Below are 21,162 nucleotides of genomic sequence, written 5' to 3'. Positions count from 1 at the left end.
ATAATTTTGATTATAGTAAATTGAAAAGTTTTTGTACAAACAAAACCAATGCAGACAAGATTAGAAGGGAAGCAATAAATTGGGGGGGAGGGAATTTACATTCAAGGGTTCTGATAAAGGTCTCATTTCTAAAATATATAAAGAATTGACTCAAATTTATAAGATTCAATCCATTCTCCAATTGATAAATGGTCAAAAGATATGAACAGATAATCTCCAGATAAAGAAATTAAAATCATTTCTAACTATATGAAAAGGTAATCTAAATCACTATTGTCAGAGAAACACAAATTAAGACAACTCTGAGGTACCACTATATACCTTTCAGATTGGCTGAGATGACAGGTAAAGATAATAATGAATGTTAGAGGGAATATGGAAAAACTGGGACACTGATACATTGTTGGTGGAACTATGAACAGATGCAGTCATTCTGGAGAGCAATTTGGAACTATGCTCAAAGGATCATCAAAATGTTCAGACATTTTGATCCAGCAGTGTTTCTATTGGGCTTATATCCCAAAGGGATCTTAAAGGAGAGAAAGGGACCCACATGTGCAGAAATGTTTGTGGCAGCTCTCTTTGTGGTGGTAGGGATCTGGAAACTGAGTGGATGCCCATCAATTAGAGAATGGCTGAATAAATTACGATATATGAATGTTATGGAATATTATTGTTCTGTGAGAAATGACCAGCAGGAGGATTTCAGAAATAACTGGAGAGACTTAAAGGAACTGATGCTGAGTGAAATGAGCAGGACCAGGAGATCATTATATACTTTAACAACAATACTATATGAGGATCAATTCTGATGGACGTGGCTCTTTTCAACAATGAAATGATTGAGTCAATTTCAATGATCTTGTGATGATGACAGCCATTTACACCCAGAGAGAGGACTGTGGAAATTGATTGTGGATCCCAACATTGCATTCTCATTCTTTTTGTTGTTGTTTGTTTGCATTATGTTTTCTTTCTCATTTTTTATCTGATTTTTCTCATGAAGCAAAATGATTAAATAAATAAACATACATATATTGGATTTAACATATATTTTTAACATGATTAACATATATTAGATCGCTTGCCACCTAGGGGAGAAGGTGAGTGAAAGGGGGGGAAATTTGGAACACAAGGTCTTGCAAGGGTCAATGTTGAATAATTATCCATGCATATGTTTTGAAAAATAAAAAGCTTTTTTAGAAATCCATGTCATCTTATCTTAGTTCTAGGTCTGACTAATACACCTACTTTGCAACTTGTTTGTGATGATAACCTTCTCTAAAAATGAGTCACCATGACACTCCATCACTTGTCTACTTTCACTCCCTATGAAGTGTGAGCTCCACCAAGGTTATAGGGATCTACTTCTAGAAGCCTGAAAACAATCGAGTTATAATCAGTCAAGAAGCATTTAGTAAGTACCTGAAACTGTAATAGGCAATGAGGACAGAAAGACAAATTTGGCACATACCGTGCCCTCAAAAAGAGGTAGATGAAAGGATAAGTTCAGAGAGACAGAGATAGAGACCAGAAAAGGAACAGAAACCGACAGATATGAAGAGACAAAGACAGAAGGACAAACAGGAGAAGGAAGGAAGCAGAGAGAAAAGGATGAAAGGAAAGAAAAGAAGAGAGAGGGGAAGAGATATATAGAGAGAAACAAAGAGACAGAAAGAAACAAAAACATGGACAGACAGACAGAGACAGAGATAGAAAGACAGACAGAAGAGTTGAGATGAGAAGAGGAGAGGAGAAGACAAGAAGAGAGGAGAGGAGGGGAAAAGAGGGGAGAAAACAGGAGAGGAGAGGAGAGGAGGAAGAGAATCAGGGAGAGAGACAGAGAAAGAGACACAGAGAAAGACAGAGAGACAGGAGAAAAGAGGAGAGGAGAGAATCATTAACCTCTGATTGGAAAGAAAACACTGGAGTCACCACAGAACTTGGTTTAACAGAGACCACTGCTCTCCAACTTTGCCCTTCAGTCCTCATTTAAAGACAAGAAATCTGCCTGGTATTGGAGCCAGACAAGTATTCTGGATTTCTCCTTATAGACTAGGCAGGGTCAAGCAAAGCTCACCCCAGGTAGTCATGACTTACCTTCCTTACCAGGGAAGGTAAAGTTAGGAAAACTTTTCAGAAGCAGGCCCTGTACTCTGCCATCCAAGGCAAACACACAGTTTCGTGAAATCGGAGGGGCTAGCCAGGGTGTTTGCTTTGATGTCCAATTCCCTATAAAACAGGGGTAATATTTGATGAGAAACAAAAGATTCCAGCAGCCCCGATAATCATCTTGTTCTGGGGACAGATACAGGATTCTGATTGTTTAGATCCTGGATTAATAAATGACATAGGGCATCTGCCTCCAAGAGATAAGGGCTTCTCAGGTTAGAGGAGCCTCTCCTGGAATGGCTGGGCCACAAGGAGACTGGTCTGCTAAGAGGAAAGGGAGCCAGAGCCCAAGTTCTCTCCTCCATGGAGAGAGCCAACATGGCGCTACTCTCTCACCTGGAGAGGTTGACTTTCATCTCGAAACAATCAATCACCAAGCATTTATTTTTTATATATAGTTTTTATTTACCAGATATATGCATGGGTAATTTTACAACATTAACAATTGCCAAACCTTTTGTTCTAATTTTTCCCCTCCTTCCCCACCCCCCAGAGGGCAGGTTGATCAATGCATCTTAAATACGTTAAAGTATAAATTAAATACAATATGTGTATACATGTCCAAACAGTTGTTTTGTTGTACAAAAAGAATCTCACCAAGCATTTTTAAGGGCCTCCTATGTTCTAGACACTAAAGATACAGAGGCAAAAATGAATCGTTCTCTTCCTTCGTGGAATGTTCGTTTTGTAAGGGGAAACCGTGTGGACACAAAAGTACAAATATATACGAAATAAATGTGTTAACAATAATGGAGGATGGGGCTCTAACAGAGCCAGTTCTGGGCTGGCTATTTCACTGGCAAATATGCTTCTGCTACTGTTTTTCCTTAATTATTCTGGATTTCCTAGTCTCCCTATGTTCTCTGAGGCACAATCAGCTTGGTCTGTTATACTCTGAAGCAATCACTTCTCTCCTCACCTGTGCAAAAGGAGATTGCACTCCTAGGCTCCCAGGATTTTCCATTAATTTTATCATCAACAAAATGATCCTTTTCACTTCCCAGAAACTATGGAAATGATCTTACGTTGGAAAATAGGGAGGAGGATGCTGAGCAGAGAGTCCTGTGGAGAGAATCTGGAGGTCTGCCTATATTTATCCCCAGTTTTGCCCTTCACTAGTAACCAATTCAGTCCAATCCAATTCAACAAGCATCTAACACATGCTTATTATTTGCCAGTTATTGTGCCAGGAATTTGAGATTCAGACACAAAACAAAACAAAAAACTAACCCATCTATCAAAATATTCTTTTAGAAGGACTTATGATATAATTTAAAAGCAAAATTTCAGTAAGACTTAAATTTATTTAGTCAACTATCCAAAGTCTCTTTCTGGTTTAATCATCTTCATCATAATCTCTCCCTTCCAGATGTGGGTATCAAGGACTAACCAAAAGCTGCTGGTCCCTGATGCCCATTAATAAATCACTGGATCTACTCCATTGGAAGAAGCTGGGAAGAGGCTTAACCTTTGGGAAGTCTTCCTTTCATTATATAAAAGTGTGAATGCACATATGGATGGATATATGGATATATACATGTGTATACTGTCGCTCATGAGCCCCCACCAGTGTAATCCAATGATTAACAGACATATTTAACTAGATTTTAGAAAGGGTTATAATCAATATAATATAATTACTATAATTAATCATATATATATACACACATATATATGTGTATATATATATATATACACCCACACACATACACACACACACATATATATATACATATATATATATATATATGAGGTTTGTTATAAAAACAACAAATCCAGGATCCACTTTGTATTTGCACACAAAGATCCCCACAGAAAGTGGGCTCAAACTTAGCTTGCTTTGTCAGATACATAGTGTAATAATTTAGGGAAGAGAGTGAACAATTCAACAATCATTTATTTATTAAAGGTCCCAATTCTAGAGGTAAAAATACAAAAATATCAAGGTGCCTAATGGCAACAAGCTCACATTCTAATGAAAGGGATACAATACAAACAAAAAGTACAGAGGGTAGGAATTTCTGGGAGGCAAAGATACACCTTGACAGAGTGCTCTAGGAACATCGGAGAAGGGAGAGAATGTTTTCAGTCAAAGAAAGAATAACATAATTGGGCAACAGATCAGGGAAGTCTTCACAAGAAGAGATAGTGCCTGATGAGCATGGGAGGAAGATAAGAATTTGGAAGTTAGAGAGGAAGAGAGAGCCCAAGTGTGACCCAATGGAGGGAGGAAATAACCTGCTAATTCATGGCACAGCTAGGAGCCCAATATCTTTGCCACTGCCTATGTAAAGAGGAATAATATTAAATAAAGCTGGAAATATATGGCAGACCTTAAATGTCAGAAGGAAGAGTTTGTGTTTTATCCTAGAGTTGCCTACAGGGACCCAGTGAAAGTTTCTTCAGCAGGAGAATAAGAGCTGTGCCTGATTTTGGCAGGGTCCATTAGAGAAGAGAGAAACTGAAGTTAAGGAGGCCAAAATGAAGAAAGGACTACCTTAATGCAGGTAAGATATGATTAGAACCAAGTTAGGGTAGTGTTATTTGGAGAGAAGAAAGGATGAATAAAGAAATTTGGAAATTTATGAGAAAAAACCAGATTTACAGAGAGAAGAGTGTCAAAGAATACAGTTTCCTTGAGTAAGAAAATGGTGGTACTTTCAACTGGTATCAAGAAGTTGGAGGAAGGGTCAGATTTAGAAGAGAATATAATAAGGGAATGAGTTCTACTCTGGACAAGGGATCATAAATTTAGAACCAGAAAGAACCTTAGAAATCATCTAATTCATACATAGATATAATAGGCGAGGAAACTGAGGCAAACTGAGGTTAAACGGTTTGCCAATGTCAAAAAGAGCAAGTGGCAGAGTCAAGATTCAGCCTGAAGTCTCTATCCTCAATATTCAGCACTGATTCCAGTGAGTTTCTCCCTTCTCTAATTGGCTCTGCTATTTTTTCAGATGGTATCTCCCAGATAGAATCCTCTTGGGTGATTAGAGTACAGAGCTGTAGGGTCATAATGGTCTGTGAGGTTTGGCTTGGAAAAAGGCCTCTAATCTGGAACCATCTCTTTGCTCCATCCCCTTTCCTTCATCCCTGGGGCCCCGTTCTCTCCTGATTACAAACTACTTCTTGTAAAGATGTGCTTCAGGACAAAAGACATCTGTCCTAGTGGCCCCCAAGGCATCTGTGACCAGATCACGTTGTTCCTGCTCTTCCAGGCCCCATCAATGGGTCAGAGCTAGCATTTGGAGGCTCTTAGAGGAAAAGACGTCTGCAAATCTAGGGTAAGGTTTCCTCTAAAAGATGAGCATCCTTGACAAAGTTGACTAGTTTATAATACTAAAAGTCAATAATTTGTAGAGGAAATCTTGCCTTTACTCAAACCATTCTTCCAGAACCTGGAATGAATTCTAGATCTAAAGCTGGAAGAAATTCAGAGGCTAGTAAGTCTAAGCACCTTATTCTTACATATGGGGAAACTGAGGCCCATAGAGGGAAAAGAGATGTGTCCAAGATCACGTAAGTACTTTCAAAGAGCCTCTCCCTGGTCACAGATGAGATTTTCAAATGAAGTGAGAGTTTGCCTAGTACAAAGCTTCTTAGACTGTGGGTTGCAATCCCATGTGGGATCGAATAAATGAATATGAGGGTCATGAAATTGATTTATTATCAAATGTTTGCTTTATATACTTAACATACCCTTGGTCATGTAAAAATTTCTCAGATGAAAAGGGGTCGCTAGTGGCAAAAGTTTAAGAAGCCCTGACCTAGAAATCTCATCCAGTTGAAACCAAAAGGAAACCCAACGTCTCTTTCAATTTTCAGATTGTTGTCAAAAACCTTGAGTCCCTACTATGTATAAAGCATCATAGTGTACCAAAGATAGTATAATAAATACTAAGATATGGGGGGCTATTTATTAAAAATAACTGCAGTGCTATAAATAAATCTCTGCTCAATGTATTTTAACAACTGATTCATAATTTAGAGTAAGATTTAAAGATTTAAAAAAATGCAAACCCAAGTACTTTTCTCCCATCTAAGTATGTTTCTGTCCCTTAACTCCACATTTTAATTTCTCTGACTTCTTTCAAGCTCAGCTCAATTCCCACTTTATGCAGGACATCTTTTCTAGGTCCTCCTCCCAAGCTGCTATGCCATTTACTCTATATATCTTGAATATCCCTGGTTATATGTCCCTTGAGAGGATGTACCATCTTTTTGTCTTCCCTTCTATTCCCCTTGCTTAGCTCAGTGCTTGGAACAGGAAACTACTTGATAAACACTTATTGACCACCTGACTCCAAATCTATAGCTCCCATCCATCACTGCTTAACATAATCTTGAATTTTCTGAATTCATCTTTAAGAGAACCTTTAAAAATACACAGAAAAGAACAGAAGGAGGTTCAGAAGAGCACATAGACAAGCCAAGCAGTGTTGGAAGTACTATATTAAATAGAATATGTACTTTTAAAAAGCCATACATAATAGAGCTTCACAATGTCCCATACAATCTTCCTATTCTTTGATATGGATAAGTTCATGTTTGTTGATGTTTGTCAAATTCACAATAAAAAAAAAGAAACTTAACCATTTGCTGGCAACACTTAGCAGGTTCCCCACTTCTCCCAATAGTCTATCCACTGTCCTCCATATGCCAGTTGGATGCTGGGTTTCATCCTTACTTTGGATAGGAACTAAATAAGAAGTTCAGGATCTGCTGAGTCCTTCACCAGCACATTGGCTATTTCCTTCTGACTTCCTCCTTCACTTAATCTCTGAAAGCACAAAGAAAATGAACTTCTCAGTTCCTCTAAGAAGTGTCACGAATTCAAGTCTCCCAGGCCCTGGTTGTACTCACTAGAGCATTACAGGGAAGAAAGGAGGAGGGCAGACATGTTCAGAGCTTGGATTCACAGCCCACTAGTTTTCTTCCAGCAGATCTTCCCTTGAAAGATGGAGTTTCTTCAACACCTAGCTGAATATATTAATAAGAACAGCAGGGATTGATTTAACATGGTGCTTTAAGGTTTACCAAGAATTTTGCACTCGTTTGATTTCTCAACAATCCTGTGAGGTGAATGCTATTATGATTTCCATTTTAGAAATGAGGGAATTGAGGCAGAAAGAGGTTGATTGACTTGCTTAGCAGTCTTTTCTCTGTAGCACTGAGGTATGATTTCGTTGATGTTGGGTCTCCAATTTATATCAATCATAAATCACTCAGCTTTCCAAAAATCATCTATATAGGGTCCACTAAGGAAGAAAAAAAAGATACTTTATAATTATTATTTCAGTTTGATCTTCACAATAATCCAGGGGGTGCTAAATGCTGTTATTTCAATTTTGCAGTTGGAGAAACTAATGAAGTGAAATGACCTGTCTAGAATCATACACTAGTGTCTAGTGGCTAGATTTGAACTTGGGTCTTCTTGATTCCAAGCTTAGGATTCTGTCTACTGAACCACTCAGCTAACTCCTGGGTCCTTTTTCCAGGTCTCTTGACATCACTCAGGTACCACTGAAGCATCTGAGCTATCTACCGATCATCCCTCTTTCTTGTTCTCTTCTCTTTCCATTCAAATGTCTCTTTGATATTTTTTCCCTGCCATTTTTTCATCCATTTCCCATTGGTTGAATACTATTTGTACATACATATAAATGTTGTCATTTATCTCTCTATTGCTTTGGGAGTGACTTGCAGTTTTGTTTCTTCAAAAAAGTGCTTTTCCCATGATTCACAGATACATATAGAATATGAATATACAAATAGGGATTTTTTGTTTCCAGGAAAAGCTTGGGGTCTTTGAAAGCATGATCCAGTTTCCTAATGCCTTCCAGCTCATTCTCTGCCCTTCATTTCACTCGTTTGAAGTTACTTGTGGAGTAAGGGACTGATTAGGTCGATTGTGTCTGTCTGATTCATTTGGTGAAAATACAGTATAGACCTTTGGCAGAAAGGGGAATCTGCAATGAGTTGAACCCTGGTCACAGGTGTGAACTGGTAAATGTTTAACAATTGGCTTCCTAGAAAAACTTATGTACACATGGGATACACTTTTTAAAGTTAACCTCTATTATTGTCATTTTCTCCATCACTTTCTTAAGTCTCGACAATTAACAAAACAATAAATCAAGCCCCGATTAATAATATTTGCCAGTTGTCAAATTTTGCTGGCAATTATTAAATTGGAAATTTTCACAATCTGTTCCTAATCAGCTTGAGCTGGCTCTGGTGTCCCATTCGGACCAAATGTGGAACTGAGGTGAATATGGGATTCTGAACAGCAGTCCTATGAGAGGACTTTTACCTTGAAGGGAGAGCAAATGTTTTCTACATTTGTGCATGCTCAGGAATCATTTGTATTTAAGGCATTTTTTGTGGTAGAAGAATTAGCCATCTATATCTGATAACTACTTTGTATTTGGAGTTTCTTTTTTAGAATGGACCCTGGTACTCTCATTTTGGAGAGGCTTTACACATAAAATATCTAAACTTTTAAAAGATATTTTCCAAGACTTAATTCAAAGTGAGGGAATGATGAGGCAGAGGGATAAGAAATTGAATTTCACTATTTAGTGTCAATCCTATCTCCTCAGGCTTAACCCTAGTTCTCTAAACTCAGAGCTATAGAGCCTTATGGAAAGGGAATCCTAGATGAGAGTTATACCTTCACAAAGATTCAGAATATTTGGTTCCACAAAGACTGTGGGTGGGGTAGGAGCAATTGATTATATTCAATTGGAGATCTCTGACTGATGGTCCTTTATTGATTAGCTCAGACAGAAATCAGGCGCAGGCCAACATTTGCCCATATAACCAGGGGTCTGTTAACATAATTTTGGCAATCTCAAACCTCGGGAAGAGGAAGGAATTTATGACTAAAGAATAACTAGAAGGGCTCATGAAGAGCCCTTCAGAGAAATAACAAGAAATAACAAATCTCTTCATTTTACTGGGACTTAGTATCCTCATTTCTGAAATGAGAAATTTGGTTTCATCAGTGGTTTCATCAAGCTCTAATAAGTTAAGAATTCTTAGTTTTACGATTCTTTAACCTGAAGAAGAAACTTCACTAGGGCTACTTCGCTATGGTTTTCTACAAGATGCAGTATAAGAGCAGATGTGTTAAGAATTAGAACCCATTGTTTACTCCCATCTGATGTGATTTGCAGCAGAAGGATAATAACATTTACATAGTACCTTGTAGTTGGAAACTGTTTATTTGTCTTTTTACCCTTTTGACCCTCACAACCCTTTGTGAGGTGGGTACTAACCATTTTTAGGATGAGAATATTTATGCATAGAGAAGTTGAAATTTGTTTAAAAATTTAAAATTAGAAAGGAATTTTTGATCTACACTGTCACTCAAATGACAACTCAGGTAAGTTACCTGATGTCACAGCTTCTGGCCTCAAATCTCAGGCTCTTCCCACTACATCCTCTAGAGCCACAGAAGAAATGCCCGAATTTCCAAGGTTTCATCCTCGTTAGCTTGTCCACAGTTCTTAATTATCACAATAGCCCACGACAGCAGTCTCCTTGCTGTTCCCCAAACACAATTCCATCTCCCAGCTCCAAGCTTCCCATTGGTTAAACCTTATGCTTAGAATGCATACTTTCTTCAAATTCCTGAATTCCATCAATAAATTCCACCTTTTCAAGAGGCCTTGTCCAGTTCTCCTCATTCTTACTACCTTTCCTCTGCAATTATTTTAAATGGATCTTGGAAATATATCCTGTTTGTACACAATTATTTACATGGTATCTCTCCATTAGATTGTGAGTTCCAAGAATGTAAGGACTGGTTTGGATTATAAAGCCTTTCTTTATATCTTCAGGCCTTAATACAATGGCTGGCACACAGTAAGAGCTTAATAAATGGAAGTTAACTTGATTTGATCATTACCCCAAACTTTTGTTCAAAAGCAAATATATTATTCATAATTAAGTAAATTATCATCTGCTATCCATCACTATATAGATAATATCATCAGATTTGTCCCAGCAAGAACAGGATGAGACATAAGATAAGTAATTTTGATGGAGATGGTGGAATACCTTGAATACTGAGAATACTCTAAACTAAGGGACGCTATAATTGGGAACCCATATCAGCTTAGGAGACATAGGGGATTGTGAGATGGATGAAAAAGAAGTGTGACAAAAAGGAGGATAGAAACATGGATTTATTAGAGGAATTGAAAGGAAGGCTGGTATGAAGAGCCTTTAAAAGCTGGATTCAATATACTTAGATCTATAACCACATGGAGCAAATTTCTACTTATAAGTATTATAACTGATTGACATCACCCTTCACAATTCACATGTACCTAATGTTTTCTCTTTATTGATCTCCCAGGAAGGTTCATACCTTCCTTACAATATTATCTCCCATTTAAACTGTATACATCATGCATATGTACAATTATTTTCTCCCACTTTGGACTCTTTAAAGCAGTCTGTCTTTTGTCTTTCTTTGTATCTCTGGTGTTTAACACGGTACATAGTAGGTGATTAATAAATGTTTGTTGACTGACCGACTATGGGTTTTCCGAGGTCTTGGGGTGAGAGAAGTACAGAAACCAGGACATTAAACGCTAACTAGCTTTGTGATATAAATAGAATGCCCACAGTTTTCTAATGTAAAGAGGTTAAAGATTGGAAAGAAATGGTGGAGTGACATTTTAAAGTGGTGTTTTATGAGAATAGGAGAAAAAGATTCTAGAGATCCAGGGGGCAGGAGGCAGTAAGAGAAGAAGTGAATGGGAGTTATTGCACAGTAACGTCATTACATATTACAAAGAGTGTATTCTTGGAACAGAATTTCTTTTGTTTAATTGGGAAGCCCTCTTCCCTCATCCAGGGAAAAGCAATACCAGGAATCAATACTGGGAAATAATGTCTAGAAGGACTCTGCTGAGGCTGCAAAGGGGCCAAGTAGTGGTTGTTCTAGAAGCAACCAGACAGTAGGAGGAGAGTGGGAAGGGATCTCTCTGAGATGGCTGATCTCCTATCTCTATAGTCCTTCAGTGTGCCTGGGAGAAGGCAGGCATGGAAGCCTAGGAGAAAATTCAGGTTTCAAATCCCATGAAGTATTGGATTCCCTGAGACCCAGGACATTTAAAGTCTACACTGTTCATTTCATTTCCCTTGCAGGAAAGAGTCCCTTGAAGCTATGTAGGAGTAATGAATCCTTTCAAATCACTTAATAAACTGGCTTACGATCTCAATAGAATGGGGGCTGAGCCATAAGAGATTCATGAGTTATAAATATTCAGAGGTCCAAACTGAAGACCCAGATAAAGTTCTGAGAATGTTCACTTGGTAGGGAACTATTCACGCATGTGCAGTGATCTTGGTAAGCTCAAGCTTGGAGTACCACCTGTTGGCCAATGAAGATAGTACATGCTGAATAAGCAATCGATCAAAAAATTAAGCACCAACTGTATTCCAGGCATTATGTGGCGTGTGGGGTAGATACAAAGAGGCAAAAGAGTCTCTGCCCTTGAAGAACTTTTAATCTAATAAAGGAGAAATATAAGCCAAATTGTACAAAATATGCTATATGCAGGGAAATTGTTCTTTTGTTGAAGATCTAAGCTTAAAAAGCCCAATGTTTCCCATCCACAGCCATCTATGATCATCTTAACCTATATCTTGCCACAGGATCCAGATGGTTCTAGAGGGGAACGAACACAGCCCTCCCTCATTTCAACCCAATTCACTTGCATATCATGGGATCACCTCCCTGATGTCATGGTCCTCTTCGAGAAGAAAGGACAAACAGCAACTTCTGTGAGTAAAGCTGGCCATGGAATTGGTCAGCTGAAAAACTCCTTTCTTTCCTTCCTTCCCTCCCTCCCTCCTTCTCTCCCTCTCTTCCTTCCTTCCTTCCTTCCTTCCTTCCTTCCTTCCTTCCTTCCTTCCTTCTTCTTCCTTCTTCCTTCCTTTCTTCTCTCCTCCTTCCTTCCTTCCTTCCTCCTTCCTTCCTTCCTTCCTTCCTTCCTTCCTTCCTTCCTTCCTTCCTTCCTTCCTTCCTTCCTTCCTTCCTTCCTTCCTTCCTCCTTCCTTTCTTCCTTCCTCCTTCCTTCCTTCCTTCCTTCCTTCTTCCTTCCTTCCTTCCTTCCTTCCTTCCTTCCTTCCTTCCTTCCTTCCTTCCTTCCTTCCTTCCTTCCTTCCTTCCTTCCTTCCTTCCTTCCTTCTTTCCTTCCTTCCTTCCTTCTTTCCTTCCTTCCTTCCTTCTTTCCTTCCTTCCTTCCTTCCTTCCTTCCTTCCTTCCTTCCTTCCTTCCTTCCTTCCTTCCTTCCTTCCTTCCTTCCTTCCTTCCTTCCTTCCTTCCTTCCTTCCTTCCTTCCTTCCTTCCTTCCTTCTTTCCTTCTTTCCTTCCTTCTTTCCTTCTTTCCTTCCTTTCCTCCCTCTCTCCTTCTCTCCCTCCCCTCCTTCTTTCCTTCCTTCCTTCTTTCCTTCCTTCCTCCCTAGTTTCTTTCCTTCCTAGCTTCCTTTCTTCCTTCCTTCCTTCCTTCCTTCCTTCCTTCCTTCCTTCCTTCCTTCCTTCCTTCCTTCCTTCCTTCCTTCCTTCCTTCCTTCCTTCTTTCCTTCCTTCCTCCCTAGCTTCCTTTCTTCCTTCCTTCCTTCCTAGCTTCCTTCCTTCCTAGTTTCCGTCCTTCCTTCCTCTTTCTTTCTTTCTTTCTTTCTTCTTTCTTTCTTTCTTTCTTTCTTTCTTTCTTTCTTTCTTTCTTTCTTTCTTCTTTCTTTCTTTCTTTCTTTCTTTCTTTCTTTCTTCTTTCTTTCTTTCTTTCTTTCTTTCTTTCTTTCTTTCTTTCTTTCTTCTCCCTCCCTTCCTCACTTTCTTCCTTCCTTCCTCTAAAAGAGGGTAGGCACATATACTTTGCATGTCATTATATAAGGCTCTGGATCAACTTCCTAGTGTCAAAACTATAGATGGTTGACTCTAGAAAACATTTTTAATATAGCTATAAAAAGTCAGAACTGAAAGGGTCCTTTGAATAAAGATGATCAAATGTCAGAACTGAAACTGACTTTAAAACATAATGCATATAATTCAATTAATAAAAGAAAAAGCTTTGAATCTAGACCATAGAAGGCATAATTGAACAAGACCTTTCAGCTGTCCAATTCAGCCTCTTCTTTTTTTAGGGGAGAAAACTGAATCCTAGAAAGATTTATTTAAGTCAGTGGCACAGTGGATAGAGTGTCAAGTTTGGAGTCTGAAAGACCTGTCTCCCTAAGTTCAATTCTGACCTTAGGCACTGATGAATTATGTGATCCTGGGCAAGTCGCTGAATCCTATTTGCCTCAGTTTTCTCATCTATAAAATGAGCTAGAGAAGAAAATGGCAAACTCCTCTTTATCTTTGCCAAGAAATCTCCAAATGGTGCCATGAAGAGTTGGACACAACTGGACAACAACACAATAATAAATGACAAAAGTAGATCTAGAAGTCCTATCTATCTCCTATCTTTTTCCTGTCTGAATATCCTCAGATATTCAGTAGGATGGGGGCTGAGCCATAAGATATTCATGAGTTATAAATATTCATTTATTTATATACAGTGGGTATATACTCAGTATACAGTGAGTGCTTAATAAATGCTTATTTGCTGACTGAGTTCTGATCCACTGGTCATCCTACAATATAGGGAATTCTCTCTTAGACAGTATCTTTACTTAGAAGAATATTTCTCTATGAGATAGTGTGGTATAGTAAAAATGGCCCCTCACATTGGAATCAAGACAAGCTCTAGCTCTGACATGTCTATATTCTGTGACCTTGGACAAGCCACTTCATTTCTCTCTGCCACTGTTTTTTCATCTGTAAACTAGGGCTCGTAGAATCTCCAAATATTAGAACTGAAGAAAACTTTTCAGTCACTCAACACCCTCAGATAATAACTCCCTTGCTGTTCCTGCCTATCTGCGTCACATACTTATTATAGGGAAAGCACTTTGTAAACCTGAAAGTCCTTTAAAAGATGAGAATTGTCATGTTTATTGTTACCATTCTCCTACTCTCCACTGGATTGCAAACTCCTGGAGGGCAGGAATTGTGGCTTATCTGACCTTTGAACCTCCCCTAGCAAATTCTGAGAAGGCATTTGGTAAATGAGTGTGGATAGAAGTGGTTAAAGATCAAATAAGATAAGATGGGGGGGGGGGAGTGTTATATAAATAGGTACTTACTTGAGATATAAAGACAAAAATGAAAGTGTTTTCCCCCTTAAAACTTATGTTCTATTGGCATATATAACAAGCAACTAATAAAAGTGATAGATTATATGGTGTTATGGATTGGGTAGGAAGAACCTTTCAGACAAAATATTCTTTGAAAATCTGGAGACAGGGGCAGCTGGGTGGTGCAGTGGATAGAGCACCAGCCCTGCGTTCAAATCTGATCTCAGACATTTTTACACTTCCTAGCTGTGTGATCCTGGGCAAGCTACTTAACCCTAATCCCCCTGATCTGACCTGGCTAGAGCCTGGAATATCAAGTTTTGCTTTTCTATTGATTGAGGTGTTTGTCATACCTTTCAATGGAACATTAGTTCCCTAAAGATAAGAATTATGTTTCTTCTCTGAAAACACAGGGCTCAACCCTGGACAGTTTGGTGCTTTGGAATAATGTCAAAAATCCTTTACAATAGAATCTGTGAGTTGGAAGGAGACTCAGTGGCCATGAACAACCCATGAACAAAAATCCTCACTACTTATCACAGCAGACAAGTGGTCATGGGCTCTTTGCTTGGAGAGGAAACCCCCACCTCTTGAGACAGTTTGTTCCACTCTGGGACAGCTTTCCTAACATCCAATATAATCTCTTTATACCTTCCCTCCACTGTTGCTAGTTCTCCTGGGTTTGCCTCTTATTGTGTTTGACTTGGGATGTGTAATACTTAAACACCCCAATGGGTCTATGATCTCACAGATTCATATATTCCCTCTAATAGTGCAGGTCTGAGCCTTCCCTTCAATGACGCTCTTGTCCATTTCTTCCCATAAGTTCAAGGTAGCTGGGTGGTCCAATGGATAGAGGAGTCAGAATGGCTATAGAGTCAGAAAAGTTGAGTTCAAATCCAGTCTCAAACTCTATGTGATTCTGGGCCAATCATTTAACCTCTGCCTGCCTTAGTTTGCTCATGTAAAATGGCAGAATAATAGCATTTCCAGGGTGATAGTGAGAATCAAATGAAATTATAGATAGATAGATAGATAGATAGATAGATAGATAGATAGATAGAGAGAGAGAGAGAGAGAGAGTACTTTATAAACCTTCAAGTTCTATGTAGATATTAACAATCATATTATTGTTAAGTTTGCCACAGAGAGTCCATCCACAGTCATGCCCTTTTCATTGTTTCCCAATTCTCAGCATGAATAGAGAGGTCTCTGACTGTCTACCTATCCTCCTTTGCTTCCACATGACCAGCCCATTTTCTCTTCCTAGCATACAATTCCTGGGTGGCTTGCTTTTTAATTCTTATTGATCGATTGGCACATACACGCCTCATGAAATTCAAAGGCATAAAGACCTCTCCATTTACAAAGCTGGTGTTCTAATTGAAAAGACATGGCTATGCTATTATTCTAAAGGACTTTTGCTTATTTTAAATAAATTGTTCCTTTGAACAATCTAAGTGATTCGTTGGGTGGGTAGGTAGAGCAGTGGGTACAGTGCCAAGCCTGGAGTCAGGAAGTTCCTTTTCCCTAAGTTCAGAGAGATATTCATTGTGTGACTCTAAGTGAATCACTTAAGTCTGTTGCCTCAGTTTCTTCATCTGTAAAATGAGCTGGAGAAGTGAATGGCAAACCACTCTAGTAGCTCTGCCAAGAAAAATCCCAAACTGGCTCATGAAGAGTTGGACACAACCGAAAAATAACTGAAGAACAGAACTGAAGTAAAGGCAATTGAATTGAAAAAGAGGAAGAACTTGCCAATGGGTATTGGCGAAATAAGCCAGGGAGAATATCACGAATCTGGGAGTCACAATAAAGGGAAGATTGCTCATAAACCCCAAGAAACTGTGACACTAACCAACATCCATGAAAAGAACTAATAGAAGAAGGCAAACCTGTATATCCTAAGTACCCAGTGAGTGGTATGAACAATTAGGACTCTAGGGGTTCTGAGCCAGGAGAGATCACTGTGGTCTGGAGAACTCAGGGAACATTTCCGGGAGGGTGTGGGACTTGGGCCGGGTTTGGAAAGATGAGCTGGATTTTATTTTCAAATGTTTGTCACCCTTTCTCCCCCTGACTTTCCCCACTATGAAATACTGTCTTCTCTTTATAATCAAGACAGCTAAGGCAAACCAACAGAAGGAAAGGAAATGGATCAGAAAGGGTATGAAGGTGCTATACCCATAATCCACCATCTCTCCGTGAAGTTTTTCATCATCGGTCAAGGTGAGCTGAATTGTGAGCACTAAAGTAGAGAAGGATATAGCTCATTCTTATTCAGTGCGATAATTCCGGCATGCCCTCTCCTTGGGGGTCATATTGACACTAAGTATTTTAAGATGCTCCAGTCATCCCTGGCTTTGCTGAGTGCTTTATTTAACTTGGCCCTACAGACTATACTTTTATGATGTTTCACTCGCTCCCTTCTTGCCTATTTATTGTCCATGAAGAATGATGGCAAAAACTCCTTCCAGATGCCAAAAAAAAAAAAAAAAACAACATTTGGCTTTCAAGTTATTGATATTCAGATTTATTTCAGTCATCTACCACTTTCCTGGAAAATTTTTGCTCAGGGTTCCCAGGAAGGCTGCCCAGTGAGATTCTGGGAGAGGCACTCAGGACTCTCTCATCCAACAGTCAATGTACAGGGCTTCAAGGAAATCCTGGTCCCTGAAGAAACTTCCATGGTCTGTTGGGTGCATAAGATACATTGAAAAAGACCCAAAAGCTGTATTTACACTTGTTGCTGTCATCATTCCAAAGCAGCCATTAGTGACGTTTGGGTAAATAAAACTATTTTAAAGTGTCGCTAAATACATATTTGAGAGATATTAGCTGGTTTTCTTTATGGGCCCAGGATGGCCCAGCTTCCATTTCCAAGTGAAACCTTGGTTGGGCAACATGTGCCCTATGAAACACTCCTCTGGTTTCACCATCTATTTATATATATTTTCTAACAGAATGGAGAGATGAAAACAGACCACTTCCCTGAATGATACTTTTTGGTCTGCCCAATTGCAAAGAAAGAATTCTTTCCCAGTCCCAAGATGCCTTGGGCATTTAGTCATTCAGTCATTCAATCAACAAGCTCTGCTCTTTGCCAGGCAGTGTGTTAAGTAGCAGGGATCAGATCTGGGATTTCATAGCATGGGAGAAAGGCCCTTCCTCTGAAGCAAATCCATACAATTACATTACTTATGGCCTTAGAGAATTGCCAGTTTCTGTCAGAGGCAGGATTTGAACTCAGGTCTTCTTGGCTTTGAAATCAAATCTCTCTATATAATATAATCTCTTTCTATATATAACTCTCTCTATATATAAATGTCAAAATTGAAATAGTTCCTGATCTTTGGAAGATTTTGTTCTTTTGAAGTTAAGAGGAGTGAGATGAATATACAACATGTGCATATGGAGAGATACAAAATAGATAACAGATAATGGGGGAGATTGGAGCAGTAGTAAATTGAGGGAGTGTCAGGAAAGTCTTCCCTATAAGGTAGAACTTGTGACAAGGAAGAAAACTATATGAGAACTAGCAAAAAGGCCAGGTTAATGGATTAAGTGATTTATGGGTAAGGGAAATGTGTAATGATGCTACAAAGGTCAATTGTAATGAGTTTTGAGTATCAAATACAGAGGTTTACATTTGATCCTGGAAGTAATAAGGAACTAATCAATGTTTTTGAATGGTGGGACTGGAGAAGACTTTAGAGATTTCCTTGGACAACAAGGAGATCAAATCAGTCAATACTTAGAAAATTAATTCAGGCTATTCACTGGAACATCAAATACTGAAGCTGAAGCTTAAATACTTTGACTGTATATTGAGAAGATAAGATTCACTGGAAAAGACCTCGATTTGGGGAGAGATGGAAGGCAAAAGGCAAAGAAATTGGCAGAGGATGAAATGGATAGAAGGTGTCATGGAAACAAACATGAGCTTGGACAGATTTTGAGAGAGAGTGGAAGAGAGAAGGGGCAGACTAGGGTTCATGGGTCATGAAGAATCATGACTGAATAACAAATTTTACTGAACAGGGGAGTAATATAGAGAAAGATGTGCTTCAGAAAAAATCTTTTGGTCATTTTTTTGGTGGATGGATTTGTCCAAGGCAAAGGTTAGGAATCCTTGCAAGGGCTTAAAAGACTAGAGGCAGATAGTGATTCGGGACAACAGCTCAGGAGAAAGATTAGCGCTGGTTACATAGATTGGAGAATCACCTCCACAGAGCTAAGTGAATCCCCTGGAGTTGATGAGATCATTGGTTGAAAGAATAGAGTAAAAAAAGAGGAGGGCCAGGACTGGACCTTAGGGGGATATCTATGGCTAATGGTGTGTGAGGAATGAAGTAGCAGAAAAGAGGGAAAGAGCAATCAAATAAGAGGAAAATGAGTAGAAAAAGGATCTGCCCAACTGCAAAGAAAGAATTCCTTCCCAGTCCCAAGATGCCTTGGGCATTTAGTCATTCAGTCACTCAATCAACAAGCTCTGCTCTTTGCCAGGCAGTGTGTTAAGTAGCAGGGATCAGATCTGGGATTTCATAGCATGTGAGAAGGGCCCTTCCTCTGAAGCAAATCCATACAATTATATTACTTATGGTCTTAGAGAATTGCCTAAAAAAGGAGAGAGAACACAGAAGAGGGTAGTCAAGGATTTCATTCGAGAAAGCTCAAGGTAGGAGCTATCTTGTCCCCAGAACTTAGTAGAGTGCTTTGCACATAGAAAGAAATGTTTTTTTTTTTTTTTAATTCATTCAATCATTCATTCATCTCTACCTCTTAGAATCCCCAGTTTTCTTCAAGGCTCAAATAAAGGGCTACCTGATATGGGAAACTTTTCTTGATCCTGCCAACTTCCCAAAGGACTCTGACATTCTATTCTCTACTCTCCATTTGTGGGACCCTCTATTCTAAATACATGGATGTGATTGGACTGGGTTCAATTTTTAGGGAGCCTCCTTTTCTCTTTGGTTTACTATGTTTTCTACCCCAACACTCTTAAGGAAAACCACTTAAATTTTGATTCACGTCCAGGATTTTTCCAAAGCAAGGAGTGGTGGGGGAAGGGAAGAGTAGAAAAGAACTCTCAATATACAAAATGAATCAGGTATGGGACAGGTATTTATTTCCTACACACAAAACACTCATAAGAAAGACTGAAATTGGGGTTCAGCAACTTAGTTTGTAACTTAAACTTTCTCAACACAAAAATGCAGTTTTGCAGGACTGCTAAGCAATCTCCCCTTAGTTTCCATGATCCTTTTCATTATATATATATCTTCTGGCAAGACAGTCCAGAGCTTAGGATCTCGGCGATGGTTATCTGCTCCAAGAGCCCCTGAGTGGTTGCTGGGGACTCTTCCCCTTGTCACTAGTCATCTCAGGCCAAAGGATGCAGGATCTTCAAACCTCTCAAACTCACAGGCAGACTGGATTCCAAGTCCAGACTCTTGGGACTAATACTCATTCCCCCATGATTAGGAGGACAGAAGAAGATTGCCGAGGCATCCCCACACTCAGGATTGAGAATACTTAGCTGCAACCTGTACTTTAGCTCCTGTGGGCTCAGGTCCACCATTTCTGCTCATCTGAGTGGACAAATGGTTCCTGATCCCCAGTCCTCATGGGAAATCTGCTTGTTACATGGAGTGAGTCCAAGGAAGAAGAGACTAGGGATAGATTTTATTGCCTTTTTGAGAGGTCCACTAAATCATCAGCTCTTCCTGCTCATTGGGCAATGAGGCGATTGATTTGTCATCTCAGAGCCCATTGTGTTTCCTCAATAGAAGGTAAGCCCCTTGGGCACAAGGATTATTTTGTTCTTGTTTCTGTGTTCTGAACATCTTGCCCAGTGACTGACACACAGTAGAGGCTTAAAGAAGGCTTGTTGAATGAAACTACTGTCAGTAGCATTTACATTCTCTGTCAAGGTGGGATGAGGCTCATTAACTCATCAACTGTAATGGGACTCCCTCCCTCTACATCCAAAGCCACAAATATGTAGGATCCTGGGAAGGCGTGGCAAAGAGTTATCTCCATTACATCCCTGCTTTGCTCTTGTTGACACCTTCCTCAGTTCCAGTCCAAAACAAATGCCAAATTAGGCCAGAATGCTTGAAAAGGCTCTGGATCACGCCCCAACTGAGTCCCCGAAGTCCATTGGAGTCATTCTCCCAGAACAAATGAGTGCCTGGACCCAGTGAGTAGTCAGTCACCTATGCTTGTGCTCAATAAAATGTACGTACCCATGATTTGCACAGAAGATGGAATATCTCTGGAACTGGCCAGCAATATTGTCTCCAGGTCTTGTATCGGAAACTACAAAATTGTTTTCTACTTGCTCTAGGAGTAAAGTCCACTGGAGAAGGCAATGACTCTGGGGTCAGAGGTTGTAGGTTCAAATCTCATCTCTGATACTAGCTACATGACCCTTGGCAAGTCACTTAAACTCTGCCTCAGTTTTAACAGTTACCTGTTAAATAAGGAAGTCATCTTGGATCTTTTTGAGTTCTAGAGATTAGTGAACCCACAAAGATTCATTTTGCCTTATGGCATAAAAAAGATATCCTTTCACCTTTATCTTATTTAAAATAGAGGTTATTAACCTTTCTCCTTCTGGACCCTAGGCTATGCTTTCAAATGCTAAAATAACTCTCTGAAAAATGTGTTGAGAAACTTTAAAATTTAATCTTTATTATTAACAGTTGCTTCATTATTTTCTTAAGTTTGGACAATCAACAAAAGAACAAATTCAATCCTTGATTTGTTACATTGGCTATTTTAAGG

The sequence above is a fragment of the Sminthopsis crassicaudata genome, chromosome 2, assembly GCF_048593235.1.
Source record: "Sminthopsis crassicaudata isolate SCR6 chromosome 2, ASM4859323v1, whole genome shotgun sequence".
NCBI lineage: Eukaryota > Metazoa > Chordata > Mammalia > Dasyuromorphia > Dasyuridae > Sminthopsis > Sminthopsis crassicaudata.
The sequence above is the reverse complement of the archived record's forward strand: the minus strand, read 5'-3'. Positions refer to the sequence as shown.